The following is an 18192-nucleotide window of genomic DNA, read 5'->3' on the forward strand; positions in this document are numbered from 1 at the left end:
GCAGTTTGAAAACTGTCTGGCTGGTTTTGCTGAGAGCAGCTAAAAAGTGCCTGGCTGGTTTTGCTGAGAGCAGTTTAAAAGTAGAAAGCCAGTTTGAGACAGCAGCTTGAGAAGTTCTGGTTTGCTGTAATCTGCTTGAAGGGAGAAAGCCAGGTTTGAGAAAGCAGCTTGGGTGTGTCTGTGTGTTTCCAGAGAGTTTGCAGGAAGAAAGCAAGGTGCTGGAGCTGAAGTCAACCAAGCTAATATATCTCTGCCCTTCTACAGAAAATATATATATCCTTTAACCTGGTGTGATACTGTTTAAAGGTGTTAAGTCGCTTGGAAGTTTGAAGGAACATTTTAAGGAGTTATTTACTGTTGCAATATTTTCTGAGTTATCTTTGAAGTAAGGGGTGTTAAGAGATCCAATGTTTATTTAAGATGTTAAGTTGAGTTCATGGAATAAACAGTGTTTTATGTTTAAAACCCACGTGTCCATAATTGTAATCCCACACCTAGGGAAAAAGCCGTGTGCTAGGAAAAGCAACAAATACATTAAAGGGAGAGGTTGGTTGAACTCCATGATACATTTTGGGGTTCTGAAAATGCCTCGCCCATAACACTCTCCCACTTAGTAAAGGAAATCTAAAGCTTGTAACAAAATTTTGCTTTCTGGAACTGTCACTGCCCACAGGAAAATCTAAGGGGCCTGGTGATATCATGTACTTGTGAAGACATGCTCCAGAACTTACTACGCACTCCTAGCCAAACTGTTCCAATACAGCTACAACAGTGGCATCCACCTAACAAAATGGAAAATTGTCCACACATGTCCTGTCCACAAAAAGCAGGACAACTGCACTTTGGTCATTCACGCTCCCATTTGTCTACACTTGATCATTGGAAAAGTGATGGCAGGTGTTGGCAACAGTGCTATCAAGGGGCATTACTCCCCAACAACCTGCTCACTGATGCTCAGTTTAGGTTTCACCAGGACCATCTGGCTGCAGACCTCATAACAACCTTTGTACAAACATGGCTAAAAGAGCTGAATTCTAGAGGTGAGATGAGAATGACAGCCATTGACATCAAGCAACATCGGATTTAGTATGGCATCAGGGAGCCTGAACAAAATTGAAGTCTATCGGAACAGAGAGGAAAATTCTCCACTGGTTGGAGTCATGTCTCGCACAAAGGAAGATGGTTGTGGTTGTTGGAGGCCAATCATCTGTGCCCCAGGACATCCTCAGGGTCATTTTCCGTGTGGGGTTTGCACATTCTTCCTGTGACTGCATGGGTCTCATCCCCACAGCCCAAAGATGTGCAGGGCAGGTGGATTGCTAAAATTGCCCCTCACTTGGGAAAAAAATAATTGGGTACTCTAAATTAATTTTTTTTAAAAGCAGGATCTTCAGATGCTTCATCAATGACCTTCCCCCCATCGCAAGGTCAGAAGTTGCTGATGATCGCACAATGGTCAGCATCATACGTAACTCCTCAGATATTGAAACATCTGTTCCTGCATACAGCAAGACATCGACAACCTTAAGACTTGGGCTGTGATGTGGCAAATAGCATTTGTGCCGCACATGCAAAGCAATGACCATCTCCAACAAGGGAGAATCTAACTATCTCCTCTTGACTAGCATTACCATTGATGTACTTAATATCCCAAAATCTTTCAATCTCAGTCTTGAATATATTCAATAATTGAACCTCCACAGGTCTCTTTGGTGGAAAACAAAAGTCCAAATATTCACAATCCTATGAATGACAAAATTTCTCCTCATCTCAATTTTAAATGGCTAACCACTTACTCAGTCTGTGATGCCCAATTCTTGACTCCCCGTCAGGTGAAATATCTGTAAATGACAGACATTTACTCTGTCAAGCTACAGTCACTCCCCCAGGCAGATGGTGCACTGCAGACCCTCACTTCTGTTTATTAATCTTAATTAATATTAATATTTATAATTATACAGAGAAGGAGACAAGCTGTATTCATAACGTTGCCTGACATTCTACCATCACAAAAGATGAATTCAGTGAAATAGTTACACAGAGCTTCTGAAACATAAAATTAATTTTGTCAGTATTTATGATGACGTTTACCAGGTCACTATTACAGAGCAGTGACCCCAACTGTGTCTGATCACCCCTATCTGAAACTCAGAATGAGTCTCACTTGACTGTCTCAGGAACGGAACCTTGGGAAAGTACCAAATACCCCAGACAAGATGGGCCACAGAAATCCCTTGACTATGAACCTGAGATGTAAAGGAAGAGATGGAGAGAAAGAGATAGAGGAAGAAAGAGAGAAAGAATGTGGGAGGCAATGAGATGCAGACAACGATATATCGAGAAAAATAAATAAATGGCGTGAGAGAGAATAAGTCAGAGATAGAGAGGGTTGAGAGAAAGAAAAAGCCAGAGGGAGGTATGGACAAACATAGGGAGATACCAAAAAATAAACAACGATGTACAGAGAGAAATAATCGAGATAGAAAGAGATAGAGAGATGGGCAGGAAAGTTAGAGATGGACAGATGAAGAGAAATAAGGTAGAAAAGGCAGATAGTGAGAAATAAAAAAATATACAGGGTAGGAGGGGGAGGAAGGGGACAAATGAAAGCATGAGGGAGACAGAGAGGGAGGGAGGGAGAAGGAAAGAAATCTGAGTGTAAGGACCCCACCTCTAGACTTTCTCACCAATCTGTGAATGAGTATTGAGAAATGGCCCGCTCTTCAAAGTGAAATCCTTTGAGAGCCCCTCCCACAGCTAGTTCAGGGTGAGCCCCCTCTGCAGACAGCGAGCTGAGCCACTGCTCGCAATATTGTAAATATTTAATATTTGTTACCAGACCTTCAGAGTTGAAAATAGGATTAGCAACAGCCTCATTCAGAGACAGAATTCACCCAAACCGCAACTCCTGTCTGCAAAGGGGCACCATTGTCATTCCAAATAACCATTCAGCAGCCTTCTGTTATCTGAGAGATTCCGAAGCAGCTTCTGAACGCTGACTTTGAAATGCTAAATTATAAAACTGACCTCGCCAAAATACACCAACAATCTCTGGGCAAGAACTCTCCTGTCTGCGATCAGATTGTGAAATCATTCAGCTCTAAACCACTCAAACACGCCGAGTCCCAGGGACAATTATATCACAGAATCACCTTCCTAAAATCCAATAAAAATATTCAGAGTTAAATATTTATGAATACTTTACATTTTACGCTGGAACAAGATAAGTGACAGCCTTTCGGCAGCATAGTTTTTAAATTGGGAAAAGGATTTGAGCCCGGTTTAACAACTCTTGAGGTGTTCTTATTGAATTAATATAATTATTTTAAACAAGAAAATGTGACAGAAGGTTAAACACGGCACTTGCACCTTCCACAAGAGGGCATCACTGGGTTCTGGCACAACCCTGCATTGGCATCTGGAAACCTGGCAGATGTGACTCAGATCAAAACAGCTGCAAGCCAATTTTTAAATAAACGTTCTGCTCATCCATGTCCCTTTGTGTGTTGATCAGCGCGGTCCAACATCACCCCTCCCTCCATTCTTCATCTGTGGCTCCAGATTTGGTAGGCAATTCGACTATGGTTGCTGCAACAGTTGAGCTCCATCCTGCCCCTCGCCGATGCCAACTCCTGCACCTACTGGCAGAGTGGGTGGGGAGGGGGGCGGTGGAGAAAGGAGAGACGGATATCGAGATCTGGGTGGGATCCAGCTGAATCCTCCCTTTTAGAAACATGGAGAGAGTTATAAACTCGGAGAAGTGCGGTGCGATACTTGCCTTCTGATGTGCTCTGCATAGTTGGTGCAGTGTTCAGGTGCAACAGCATCAGGTCCATGGATTTAATACCCGACGCACTGGATACTACTCTGGATCTAGCACCATCAATTCTGGATATATATCTGGATCTAGTCTGGATCTAGCACCATAAATTCTGGCTATAAATCTGGATCTAGCACCAACAATTGAAATCAAAATCGCTTATTGTCACGAGTAGGCTTCAATGAAGTTACTGTGAAAAGCCCCTAGTCGCCACATTCCGGCGCTTTCTGGATATAAATCTGGATCTAGCAGCATCAATCCTGGATATAAATCTGGAGCTAACACCAACAATCCTGGATATAAATCTGGAGCTAACACCAACAATTCTGGATATAAATCTGGAGCTAACACCATCAATTCTGTATATAAATCTGGATCTAGCACCAACAACTCCGGATATAAATCTGGACATAGCACCAACAATTTTGCATACGAAGCTGGATCTAGCACCATCAATTCTGGATATAAATCTGAATCTAGCACCAACAATTCTGCGTATAAAGTTGGATCTAGCACCATCAATTCTGGATATAAATCTGGATCTAACACCATCAATTCTGTATATAAATCTGTACCTAGCACCAACAATTCCGGATATAAATCTGGACTTAGCACCAGCAATTCTGCATATGATGCTGGATCTAGCACCATCAATTCTGGATATAAATCTGGATCTGCGGGGCAGCATGGTAGCACAAGTGGATAGCACTGTGGCTTCACAGCGCCAGGGTCCCAGGTTTGATTCCCCGCTGGGTCACTGTCTGTGCGGAGTCTGCATGTTGTCCCCGTGTCTGTGTGCGTTTCCTCCGGGTGCTCCGGTTTCCTCCCACAGTCCAAAGACGTGCATGTTAGGTGGATTGGCCATGATAAATTAGTGACCAAAAAGGTTAGGAGGGGTTATTGGGTTATGGGGATAGGGTGGAAGAGAGCTTAAGTGGGTTGGTGCAGACTCGATGGGCCGAATGGCCTCCTTCTGCGCTGTATGTTCTATGTTCTATTTCAACAAATCTGCACCTAGCACCAACAATACTGCATACAAAGCTGGATCTAGTACTATCAATTCTGGATATGAATCTGGATCTAGCACCAACAATTCTACATACAAAGCAGAATCTAGCACCATCAATTCTGGATATAAATCTGGATCTAGCACCAACAATTCTGTATATGAGTCTGGATCTAGTACCGACAACTCCAGATGTGAACCTGGATCTAGCACCAACGACTCCAGATATGAAGCTGGATCGAGAACCAACGACTCCAGATATGAATCTAGATCGAGAACTATAGATTCACACCAACGCTACCTTCAAAGATGGAGACAGGGCGGGGGGACAGTGACAGTCAGGGACCTATACACTGACGGTAGGGTGACATCACTGGGAGAACTATTTAAAAAAAAAATTAGAGTACCCAATTCATTTACTTTTTTTCAATTAAGGGGCAATTTAGTGTGGCTAATCCACCTAGCCTGCACATCTTTTGGGTTGTGGGGGTGAAACCCAAGCAAACACGTGGAGAATGTGCAAACTCCATACGGACAGTGATCCAGAGCCGGGATCGAACCTGGGACCTTGGTGCCGTGAGGCCGTAGTGCTAACCCACTGCGCCACCATGCAGCCCTAACACTGGGAGAACTGACGCAGAGATTCCAAATAGCTAAAAGCAACAAACTCATATACCTGCAGCTTCAAATCTTCCTACGGAAGGGCACAAGGGCACACCCGCAACCACCCCGACAGATACTATTAGAAGAGCTATTGGACGCAGGCATCTAGGCAGAGGGAACTGTAGTGACATGTATGAACGACTGCTAGAGAGGGCCGACATCGAATTGGACACGACAAGGAGGAAATGGGAGGAAGACTTGGGGTTCGAAATAGGGTGGGGACACTGGAGCGAAGCACTGCACAGGGTCAACTCTACCTCCACATGCGCGAGGCTCAACCTAACGCAGCTAAAAGTGGTATATAGAGCCCACTTGACCAGGACCCGAATGAGCAGGTTCTTCCCAGAGGTGGAGGATAGATGTGAATGGTGCCAAGGAGGCCCGGCCAACCATGCCCACATGTTCTGGTCTTGCCCAGACTTACTGGGTACTGGACAGCCTTCTTCGAGGCAATGTCCAAAGTGGTGGGGATGAGGGTGGAGCTTAGCCTGAAAGTCGCAGTCTTCGGGGTATTAGACTAGCCAGATCTCTTCATGGGGAGGAGGGCGGACGCCCTTGCCTTTGCCTCCCTGATCGCCCGCTGTAGAATCCTGCTTGGTTGGTGATCAGCAGCACCACCTAAAGCTACAGACTGGCTGTCCGATCTATCAGAATTTCTCCAAATGGAGAAAATCAAATTCACCATCCATGGGTCGGAAGAGGGCTTCCACAAAACATTTGAGCCATTCACCCAACTGTTCCGAGACCTGTTTGTGGCCAACACATATAAATAAATAAATAGCCAGTAGCCAAGGGGAAATAGCCAGGACAAGATCGAAAGAGGAAACGAGGGAGGACCGGGGAGTGGGGCGGGGGGTGGAGTTGGGGAGCAAGGTGAGGTAGCAAAACCCAGCAAGAAAAAATGGGGAACAGCGATAAAGGGGGGGAAGGGAGGGGTGGGGGTGGTGTTGGTCAAGGAGAGAAGGGCTGGGCGGGGGGGGGGGACGGGGGGGGGGACAGGGAGGGTTCTATGCTGAGCCAGACGGCTACAGACTGTAAATAAGAAGGAACCTTTGTGACTGTACAAGAAATGAAAACGAACAGTAATGTATAAAATTTTGAAAATGCCAATAAAATTATGTTTTAAAAATGAATCTGGATCGAGCACTATCAACTTTGTATCTGAATCTGGGCCCAGGGGCAGCACGGTGGTGCAGTGGTTAGCACTGCTGCCTCACGGCGCCGAGGTCACAGGTTCGATCCCAGCTCTGGGTCCCTGTCCATGTGGAGTTTGCACATTCTCCCCGTATTTGTGTGGGTTTCGCCCCCACAACCCAAAAGAATGTGCAGGGTAGGTGGATTGGCCACGCTAAATTGCCCCTTAATTGGAAAAAATTAATTGGGCACTCTATGTTTTCCAATTAAGGGGCAATTTAACATGCCCAATCCACCTACCCTGCACTCTTTGGGTTGTGGGGGTGAAACCCACGCAGACACCGGGAGAATGTGCAAACTCCACACGGACAGTGACCTGGGGCTGGGATTGAACATGTGTCCTCGGCGCCATGAGGCAGCAGTGCTAACCACTGCGCCACCGTGCCGCCCTGGTACTCCATGTTGAACACCACTTGGAGGAAGCACTGAGGGTGGCAAGGGTGCAGAACATGCTCTGGGTGTGGGGCGGGCTTCAATGTCCATCGCCAAGAGTGGCTCAGTAGTACCAACAGACCGAACTGGCTGGGTCCTAAAGGACAGAGCTGCTAGACTGGGACTGCAGCAGCTGGTGAGGGAACCAACAAGAGGGATAAACATACTTTTCCTCATCCTCACCAACCTGCCAGCTGCAGATGGATCTGTCCCTGACAGTGTCGGTAGCAGTGACCACCGCACAGTCCTTGTGCAGACAAAGTCCCGTCTTCACTTTGAGGATATTCTCCATCGTGTTGTGTGGCACTACCACCGTGCTAAATGGGATAGACTTCAAACAGATCGAACTCCAGACTGGGCGTCCATGAGGCTGGGGGCCATCAGCAGCAGAATTGTATCAACCCCAATCTGTAACCTCCTGGCCCGGCGTATCCCCCACTCCCCCATTACCACCCAGCCAGGGATCAACCCTGGTTCAATGAAAAGTGCAGGAGAGCGTGTCAGGAGCAACACCAGGCATATCGAAAAATGAGGTATCAAAATGAGATGAAGCTACAACACAGGACTACTTGTGTGCCAAACAGCATAGGCAGCAAGTAATAGACAGAACTGAGCGATTCCACAATGAACGCATCAGATCTAAGCTCTGCAGCCCTGCCACATCCAGCTGTGAATGGTGGTGGACAATGAAACAACTCACCTAAGGAGGAGGCTCCACAAATATCCCCATCCTCAATGATGGAGGAGCCCAGCACATCTGTGCAAACGACAAGGCTGAGGCATTCGCAACAATCTTCAGCCAGAAGTGCCGAGTGGATGATCCGTCTCAGTCTCCTCCGGAGGTTCCCAGCATCACAGATGTCAGTCTTCAGCCAATACGATTCACTCCACGTGATATCAAGAAATTACTGAAGGCACTGGATACTGCAAAGGCTTTGGGCCCTGACAATATCCCGGCAATAGTACTGAAGGCGTGTGCTCCAGAACTTGCCGCACCCCGAGCCAAGCTGTTCCAGTACAGCTACAACACTGGCATCTACCCGGCAATGTGGAAAATTGCCCAGGGTGTCCTGTACACAAGAAACAGGATAAATAAACTCAGCCAATTACCGTCCATACAGTCTACTCTCCACCATCAGCAAAGTGATCGAAGGTGTCATCAAGAGTGCTATGAAGCGGCACTTACTCAGCAATAACCCGCTCATGGACATTCAGTTTGGGTTCTGCCAGAGTCACCCAGCTCCCGACCTCATTACAGACTTGGTTCAAACATGGACAAAAGAGCTGAATGCCAGAGGGGAGGTGAGAGTGACTGCCCTTGACATCAAGGCAGCATTTGACCGAGTGTGGCATCAAGGAGCCCGAGCTAAACTGGAGTCAATTGGAATCATGGGAAAAACTCTCCGCTGGTTGGAGTCAGACCCGGCTCAAAGGAAGATGGTTGTGGTGGTTGGAGGTCAATCATCTCAGCTCTAGGACATCACTGCAGGAGTTCCTCAGGGGAGTGTCCGAGGCCGAACCATCTTCATTTGCTTCATCAATGACATCCCTTCCATCATAAGGTCAGAAGTGGGGATGTTTGCAAATGACTGCACAATGTGCAACACCATTCGCGACACCTCAGATAATGAAGCAGTCCATGTCCAAATGCAGCAAGACCTGGACAATATCCAGGCTCGGGGCTGACAAGTGCAAGTTACATTCACACCACACAAGTGCCAGGCAATGACCATCTCCTACAGGAGAGGATCTAACCAGCATCACCCCTTGACATTCAATGGCATTAATATCACGGAATACCCCACAATCAACATCCCGGGGGTTCCCTTTGATCAGAAACTGAACAGGACTAGCTATATTAATACGGTGGCTACCAGGGCAGGTCAAAGGCTAGGAATCCTGTGGTGAGTAACTCACCTCCTGACTCCCCAAAGCCTGTCCACCATCTACAAGGCACAAGTCAGGAGTATGATGGAATACTCTCCACTTGCCTGGATGAGTGCAGCTCCAACAACACTCAAGAAGCTCAACACCATCCTGGAGAAAGCAGCCAGCTTGATTGACACCCCTTGCACAAACATTCAAACCCCCCACCAATGAAGAACAGTGGCAGCCTTGTGTACCATCTGCAAGATGCACTGCAGTAACTTGTGTAGCCATGTAAAATGACCATCTGCAAAGGACCATGGGAATTGTGGTCAGTTTGGGACACAGACAGGTACACAGCCTCTGTGTATTGTGCAAAGAAACCAGACTTGGCTGAAACTTGTATCCATTAAGAGTCGATCACCATTTCCCCCGGGACAATAGAGTTTGAATCAAGGAGTTACAACAGTAGCAGACTAACCGGCGCCACCCCCCCCTTATTTGGAAAGGCCTACGTGCCTAAGACAATGATAGCGAGGACCCGCCCAGCTATTGAGGTATCCACTCCCTAATTGGCTGAGATCGATGAGGGTGATCGAGAACCCTATTGATCCATTGGACCTGGAGTAAGGACCTCTCAAAAGGGCACGAAAGAGACGAAGGATAAAAAGTCCTGCGCACTAGAGATCGGTCTCTTTTGGTACCGGCCTGTGTGCGACCAACTACAGCAGAACAACCAAGTTCAAGGACCCATGACCATTCCTGAAGGACGAGCCCAGCTGAGACGAACCCAACAACTACCAAACCGACCACGTGGACCCGGATAAAGGCCTTATCTCGCACAGTGCCGGTCACTCGAAGTTAAGTAAAGGTCATCTTAGTCGTTAGGTGTACTTTAGTACGGAGCCGCATGTGTTATTGCATAGAGATACAAGTCTTGTGTTATTAATAAACTGTGTTTTTGAGCTAACATACTGGTTGTGTGGTCATTTGGTCGATATAAGGAACAGCTTGTGGTTCACCCCAAAGTAAAGAAGGCAACACTTGCCAAGCCTCCTTAGACAGCACTTTCCAAACCCACAACCACTACCATCTAGAAGGACAAGAGCAGCAGATACCTGGGAACACCACCACCTGGAGGTTGCGCTCCAAGTCACTCACCACCCCAACTTGGAAATGCATCACCGTTCATAAGAACATAAGAACTAGGAGCAGGAGTAGGCCATCTAGCCCCTCGAGCCTGCTCCGCCATTCAATGAGATCATGGCTGATCTTTTGTGGACTCAGCTCCATTTTAGGCCCGAACACCAAAACCCTTAATCCCTTTATTCTTCAAAAAACTATCTATCTTTATCTTAAAAACATTTAATGAAGGAGCCTCTACTGCTTCACTGGGCAAGGAATTCCATAGATTCACAACCCTTTGGGTGAAGAAGTTCCTCCTAAACTCAGTCCTAAATCTACTTCCCCGTATTTTGAGGCTATGCCCCCTAGTTCTGCTTTCACCCGCCAGTGGAAACAACCTGCCCGCATCTATCCTATCTATTCCCTTCATAATCTTATATGTTTCTATAAGATCCCCCCTCATCCTTCTAAATTCCAACGAGTACAGTCCCAGTCTACTCAACCTCTCCTCGTAATCCAACCCCTTCAGCTCTGGGATTAACCTAGTGAATCTCCTCTGCACACCCTCTAGGGCCAGTGTGACCTTTCTCAGGTAAGGAGACCAAAACTGAACACACTACTCCAGGTGTGGCCTCACTAACACCTTGTACAATTGCAGCATAACCTCCCTAGTCTTAAACTCCATCCCTCTTGCAATGAAGGACAAAATTCCATTTGCCTTCTTAATCACCTGTTGCACCTGTAAACCAACTTTTTGCGACTCATGCACTAGCACACCCAGGTCTCTCTGCACAGCAGCATGTTTTAATATTTTATCATTTAAATAATAATCCCTTTTGCTGTTATTCCTACCAAAATGGATAATCTCACATTTGTCAACATTGGTTCAGGGAGCTCAAAGTAAAGTTCATAAGGTAGATTTATCAGGTGACCTCCTAATTCTTGTTGAACGTCTCAATTTGGCAACTGGAGGCATCTGAGTCTACAGCAAGAGCAGACAAAATGGTAGAGTCCAAAGTAGGGGCAGTATTGACTACCTCATCAATTCCTTTTGTGGCTCCTGATGATTCCCATTGAGAAGATCACGGTTCTAACACACCGACTTAGCAAGTAGTATACTGGTAGAGGAAGCCCGGCGAATCACGCCCATATGTTCTGGTTGTGCCCGGCGCTGGATGGGTTCTGGAGGGGTGTTTCGAGGACTATGTCTTAGGTGGTGAATGTCCGGGTCAAGCCAAGTTGGGGGCTAGCAATATTTGGAGTGACGGACGAGCCGGGAGTGCAGGAGGCGAAAGAGGCCGGCATTCTGGCCTTTGCGTCCCTGGTAGCCCGGCAGAGGATCTTGCTATTGTGGAAAGACGCAAATCCCCCCAGTGTGGAAGCCTGGATAAATGACATGGCAGGGTTCATCAAGCTGGAGAGGATTAAGTTTGCCTTGAGAGGGTCTGCGCAGGGGTTCTTCAGGCGGTGGCAACCGTTCCTAGACTATCTCGCGGAGCGTTAGATGGAGGTCGGTCAGCAGCAGCAACCCAGGGAGGGAAGGGGGGGTGGGGGAGGGGAGGGGGGGTCGTCTCCTTCGGGGGGGGGTGTATAAGGGTGGGTGGGGAAAGGGTTTTTTCTTCCTAGGGGCACTTGAGAAAGGAAAAACATAAACATATGGGAAAGTCAATATGTGCGGGAGGAACCCATTGTACAAGTTCTGTATTATGCTGGATTGATATGTTTATGTCCTGTTCTGTTACTTTTCTTTTCTTTTTTGTTATGGGGTGGGTTTGGATGGTTGAACATTTTTGTTGAAAAATTCTGAATAAATATATTTAAAAAAAATAGAAGTAGTATACTGGTAGCTGGGATTGGGTCCACCTACCCATTTGTGGGGATGACGGTTTCTCTCCTTCTCAAATGATGCATGTGTTTTCCAGCTTCATGGCCCTGTAGGTCTATGACATAGGATACTGACTCAGTCCTGGCAACAACTCTCCCAGGTAGCCATTCTGGTCCTCCACCAAAGTTCCGCACATACACTAAATCTTCTGTTTGGAACAACCTGTCCTTTTTGGCTGTGTTGTGGTGGCCTTTCTGAGAGGCTCGCTTAGCTTCCACCCTCCCCGGCAAATTTGGAAAAATAAGGTCAAGCCTGGACCTGAACTGCCTGCCCATTTGCAACCCAGTCGGGGTAACCCCAGTGGTGGCATGTGGCGTTGAATTGTACAAGAGTAAGAAGTCCGCTAAATGAAGCAGTAGTGGCCTGGGTGGCGCTGTGGTTAGCTGTTCATGCGGAGTTTGCACATTCTCTGCGTGGTTCTCATCCCCACAACCCAAAGGTGTGCAGGTTAGGTGACTTGGCCACACTAAATTACTCCTTAATTGGAAAGAAATATACACACGGAACACTACAGCTACTAACAGGACTTGTTTCTACAACTCCCAGGCTAACTCTGACCAAAACCTGACAGCCAGGTTTGCGCCTAAACACCTGATAGGCTAACGTTCACATGGTCCCTATAGGCTCAAGCCGGTCATGTGGCCCATGAAGGATCGTGCTACCACAAACGTAAATTGTGAAGAGGATATAAGGAGGCTTCAAAAGGATATTGATAGGTTAAGTGAGTGGACAAAGATCTGGCAAATGGGTTATAATGTGGGCAAACGTGAAATTATCCATTGTGGCAGGAAGAATTTTAAAAAACTTATTATCTAAATGGTGAGAGATTGCAGAGGTCTAAGATGTAGAGGGATCTGGGTATCCTAGTGCATGAATCACAAAAGGTTAGCCTGCAGGTGCAGCAAGTAAGTAGGAAAGCGATATTATTGTTTATTGTGAGGGGAATTGATTATAAAAGTAAGGGGGTTTTGCTTCAGATGTACTGGGCATTGGTGAGATCACATTTGGAGTATCGTGAACTATATTGGCCTCCTTATTTAAGGAAAGATGTAAATGCATTAGAAGCAGTTCAGAGAAGGTTTACTAGACTAATACCTGAAATGGGCAGATTATTCATGAGGAAACGTTTGAGAGATTAGATTTGTATTCACTGGAGTTTATAAGAGTGAGAGGTGACTTGATTGAAACCTTTAAGATCCTGAGGGGAATCGACAGCGTGGATGTGGAGAGGATGTTTCCTCTTGTGGGAGAACCTAGAACTAGGGGCCACTTTAAAAAATAAGGGGTCACTTTATTTTTTAAAGAGATGAGGAGAGATGAGCAGGCTGAAGGGGCTGAATGGCCTTCTACTGCAGCTAATTTGTGTGTTCATATGTAGGATGATGTTGAGCTCCTTGAGTTTTGGTGGAGCTGCACTCATCCAGTCAAGTGGAGCGTATTCCATTGCACTCCTGACTTATGCTTGCAGAGGGTGGACAGGCTTTGGGGAGTCAGGATTAGAGTTACTCAATTCACTATTCTCAGCCTCTGACCTATTCTTGTAGTCACAGTATGAATATGGCTCATCTGTTCAGTTTCTGGTCAATAGTATCCAGCAGGATGTTGATAATGGAGGATTCAGTGATTGTAATTTCATTGAATGTCAAGGGGAGATGGTTAGATTCTCTCTTGTTGGAGATGGTCAAGCTATAGTCATTGTTTGACACTAGTTTCGTACAAACATTACTTGCCACTTATTTGACCAAGCTTGAACGTTGTCCAGATCCTGCTGCAAGCAAGAATTGACACCTTCAATATCTGAGGGGTTGAATCGTAGAATTTACAGCATAGAAGGAGGCCATTCAGTCCATCGAGTCTGCACCGGCCTTGGAAAGAGCACCCTACTTAAGACCCACATCTCTACCCTATCTCCGTATCCCCACCTAACCTTTTTGGACGTTAAGGGCAATTTAGCATGGCCAATCCACCTAACCTGCACATCTTTGGACTGTGGCAGGAAACCGGAGCACCCAGAGGAAACCCACGCAGACATGGGGAGAACATGCAAACTCCGCACAGTAACCCAAGCCGGGAATCAAACCTGGGACCCTGGAGCTGTGAAGCAACTGTGCTAACCATTGTGCTACCGTGCCGCCCACGGTTGTGAACAGTACTGAACAATGTGAAATTGTAAACAAACATCCACACTTCTGACTTTATGTTAGAGGGAAGGCCATTGATGGTACAGTTGAACGTGGTTGGGCCCAGGAATGTGTCTTGAGGAACTCCTGCAGCGATGTCCTGTGACTGAGATGATTAGCCTCCAACAATCACAACCTACAGTCGTCCTACTGTCAGAACCAAGGGAATTCATAATGGGGAACAAAGAAACGGCTAAGCACAAAAATGCACACTTTGGCTCCGTCCTGACAAAGGAGGACACAACTAACATATCAGAAATGTTGGGGAACACAGCGTTTAGTGCGGGGGAGGAACTGAAGGAAATCAGTATCAGTAGGAAATGGTGTTGGGGAAATGGAAGGCCAGTAAATCCCCAGGTTTTGATAACCGACATCCCAGAGCATGTAAGGAAGCCACAATTGAGATGTTCCAGTTCAGTTCTGGTCAATGGTAACCCTCAGGTCCATGGGGGATTCAGCAATGGTAATGCCATTGAATTTCAAGTTCATACGGTTGGATCTCTTGTTGGAGAAGGTTATTGCCAGGGACTTGTGTGTTGTGAATGTTACCTGCCACTTATCAGCTCAAGCCTGAATATTTCCTAGTATTTCAGCAAATGGACATAGACTACTTCATTACTGGAACAGCATGGCGAGGGGCAGGACCAGTTTTTTATTGTAAGGAACCTCCTGTTTAACCCTTGTGCCCCCATTATTTGCTATAATATTTTAAAATCCATGGTTGATTAATGAATTGTGCCTTTCATGCAGACTTTGCCTTTACTTCAGGGAGGAGAGATCAGTGATCACTCAGTTTGACTGGCTTGGCTGGCAGCCAATGAATTGACACAAAGTGCTGAGCTTTGCTGGTAACCAATGATGATTGGTTTTGATTTCCCTGGAATGTCTCTCTCCCCAGTAAGGCCGACTGGGATCTTTTAGTTTCGTTTTCAGTTCAGAAGCTGGAAAAAGCAACTCTGAAGTTTCTCTCTCAAAGATTTAATGAGTTCTTTCTCAGTAATCCCGTGTAAGAACTCTTTTCCTTCCATAGTAAGGCTGGATGTCATTTTAGTGAAACCGCAAAGGATTGAGATTAGAACTCGAGCTGGAAGCTGGGGTTGATGTGACACAAAGAGTAGTGTCAAAGGTTTGGATTGGATTTGTTTTATTGTCATGTGTACCGAGTTACGCGAAAAATATTGTTCTGTATACAGTCCAGACAGATCATTCTATACATGAAAATAATATGTAGGGCAGACATAAATACACAATGCAAATACATAGACACAGGCATCGGGTGAAGCATACAGGAGTGTAGTACTACTCAGTAGAGAAGATGTGTGGAGAGATCCGATCAGTTCATAAGAGGTCATTCAGGAGTCTATAACAGCGGGGAAGAAGCTGTTTTTGAGTCTGTTCGTGCGTGTTCTCAGACTTGTGTACCTCCTGCCCGATGGAAGAAGTTGGAAGAGTGAATAAGCTGGGTGGGAGGGGTCTTTGATTAAGCTGTCTGCTTTCCCAAGGCAGCGGGAGGTGTAGACAGAGTCAGGGGCTGTTTAGCACAGGGCTAAATCGCTGGCTTTGAAAACAGACCAAGGCAGGCCAGCAGCACGGTTCAATTCCCGTAACAGCCTCCCCGAACAGGCGCCGGAATGTGGCGACTAGGGGCTTTTCACAGTAACTTCATTGAAGCCTACTTGTGACAATAAGCGATTTTCATTTCATTTCAATGAATGGAAGGCGGGTTCATGTGATGGACTGCGTTCAAGATTCTCTGTAGTCCGTGTGGTCTTGGGCCGAGCAGTTGCCATACCAGGCTGTGGTGCAGCCCGATAGGATGCTTTCTATGGTGCATCTGTAAAAGTTGGTAAGAGTCAATGTGGACATGCCGAATTTCCTCAGTTTCCTGAGGAAGTAAAGATGTGCTTTCTTGTTCGTAGCATCGACGTGGGTGGACCAGGACAGATTTGGTGATGTGCATACCTAGGAATTTCAAGCTGCTAACCATCTCCACCTCGGCCCTGTTGGTGCTGACAGGGGTGTGTACAATACTTTGTTTCCTGAAGGCAATGACCAGCTCTTTAGTTTTGCTGACATTGAACAACAGAGAACAAAGAAATGTACAGCACAGGAACAGGCCCTTCTGCCCTCCAAGCCTGTGCCGACCATGCTGTCAGTCTAAACTAAAATCTTCTGCACTTCCGGGGTCCGTATCCCTCTATTCCCATTCTGTTCATGTATTTGTGTCATCAGCAAACTTGTAGATTGAGTTGGAGCCAAATGTTGCCACACTGTCGTGTGTGAATAAAGAGTAGAGTAGGGGGCTAAGTACGCAGCCTTGCGGGGCCCTGGTGTTGAGGACTATCGTGGAGGAGGTGTTGTTGTTTATTCTTACTGATTGTGGTCTATGGGTCAGGACGTCGAGGATCCAGTTGCAGAGTGAGGAGCCAAGTCCTAGATTTTGGAGCTTTGATATGAGTTTGGCTGGGATTATGGTGTTGAAAGCAAAGCTGTAGTCAATGAATAGGAGTTTGATGTAGGAGTCCTTGTTGTCGAGATGCTCTAGGGATGAGTGTAGGGCCAGGGAGATGGCATGTGCTCTGGACCGGTTGTGGCGGTATGCGAATTACAGTGGATCAAGGTGTTCTGGGAGTATGGAGTTGATGTATCTCATGACCAACCTCTCGAAGCACTTCATAATGATCGATGTCAAGGCCATCGAAATGTCACTGAGGCACATTGCCTGGCTCTTCTTTGGCACCGGTATGATGGTGGTCGTCTTGAAGCAGGTGGGAGCCTCGGAATGGAGTAGGGAGAGGTTGAAGATGTCCACCAATATATCCGCCAGATGGTCCGCGCAGGATCTGAGTGCACGACCAGTGACTCCGTCAGGACCCGTTGCTTTCTGAGGCAGAAGCAGGTTCAATATTAAGTTTTGGAAACAAAATGGATAAAATATGTGAAGGGTAAGATTTGCAAGGTCATGGGGAAAGAGCAGGGGGAATTGGACTAATCGGATAACTCAACCAAAGAGCTAGCACAGGAATGATAGGCCGAATGGCCACTGCCTTTTCTACATGATTGCAACGTTACCAACTCTTCCATTCAAAGTTTAATTCCCAAGTCTCCTGATTGATTGTAGAATTACCAAACTCACCTCCTTCCCTTGCCCTGAACTCAATAATTGGCAATGCGTTGCCCAGGTCGGTACTGGGCCAGGTAAATCTGTAAGGAACCTTTGCTGGTTGATTAGACTTCAGCCAGGGCTGCCGATGGCAGGAAACCCTTTCAAGGTCACTGCCTGGGATCAATGCCCCTTGGGGAGGGGTGGGGGACGGGGGGGAGGGGGGATGAAAACACTTGTGGAACCCAAACTCCAGCACGTGGCCAAGAAAAAATAAATGGGAGAATTATTTGAAACAATGAATAATACACCTTTGATCTGTTCTGGCTCTGTGATCTTTGATGGACAAACACCTGAGTATGATATTGGTTTGAGACAGGGAGAATGGACTGTTTATGGTCAAATGACGCAATGTCTTGGAGAGAGGAGCAGAATGTGGTAAATGTTTGTCAGCGAATCGCCCAGCTGGGCTAATAGCTGTTACATCAGCTCTCGCGGTACGAGGTGCACAGAGACAAACAGAATAGTTTAAAAGGCATCTGAATTGTTCACATTCTTGAGGCGGTTGCAGCTCAGAAGCTGGGTGGTCACTATTCTGCAGTAGATATATCAGAGACACCCCCACAATCACTGCAAGTGTCCTGTTGCTCCACATTACTTGATCGTTTTATGCATGTTAAACAATACCTCGGTCGTTTGGAGGGAAAACTGTCTTTAAAAAGAGTGGGAGGGGAGGGGAGGGGAGGGGGGGGGGGGGGGGCATTAAAAACATAGATCCTGTAAATGACATTTCGTTTGAAACCGCACATAAACAAACATGGACTTTTCTTGTTGCGGTTTGTTTAATTGACTCGCCAGATTCTTTTTGATCTTTTCCCAAATCGCGTGTGTTTCTTTCCCCCGGCAAATTATTATATA

Source organism: Scyliorhinus torazame, chromosome 16 (assembly GCF_047496885.1).
Source record: "Scyliorhinus torazame isolate Kashiwa2021f chromosome 16, sScyTor2.1, whole genome shotgun sequence".
NCBI classification, from domain to species: domain Eukaryota; kingdom Metazoa; phylum Chordata; class Chondrichthyes; order Carcharhiniformes; family Scyliorhinidae; genus Scyliorhinus; species Scyliorhinus torazame.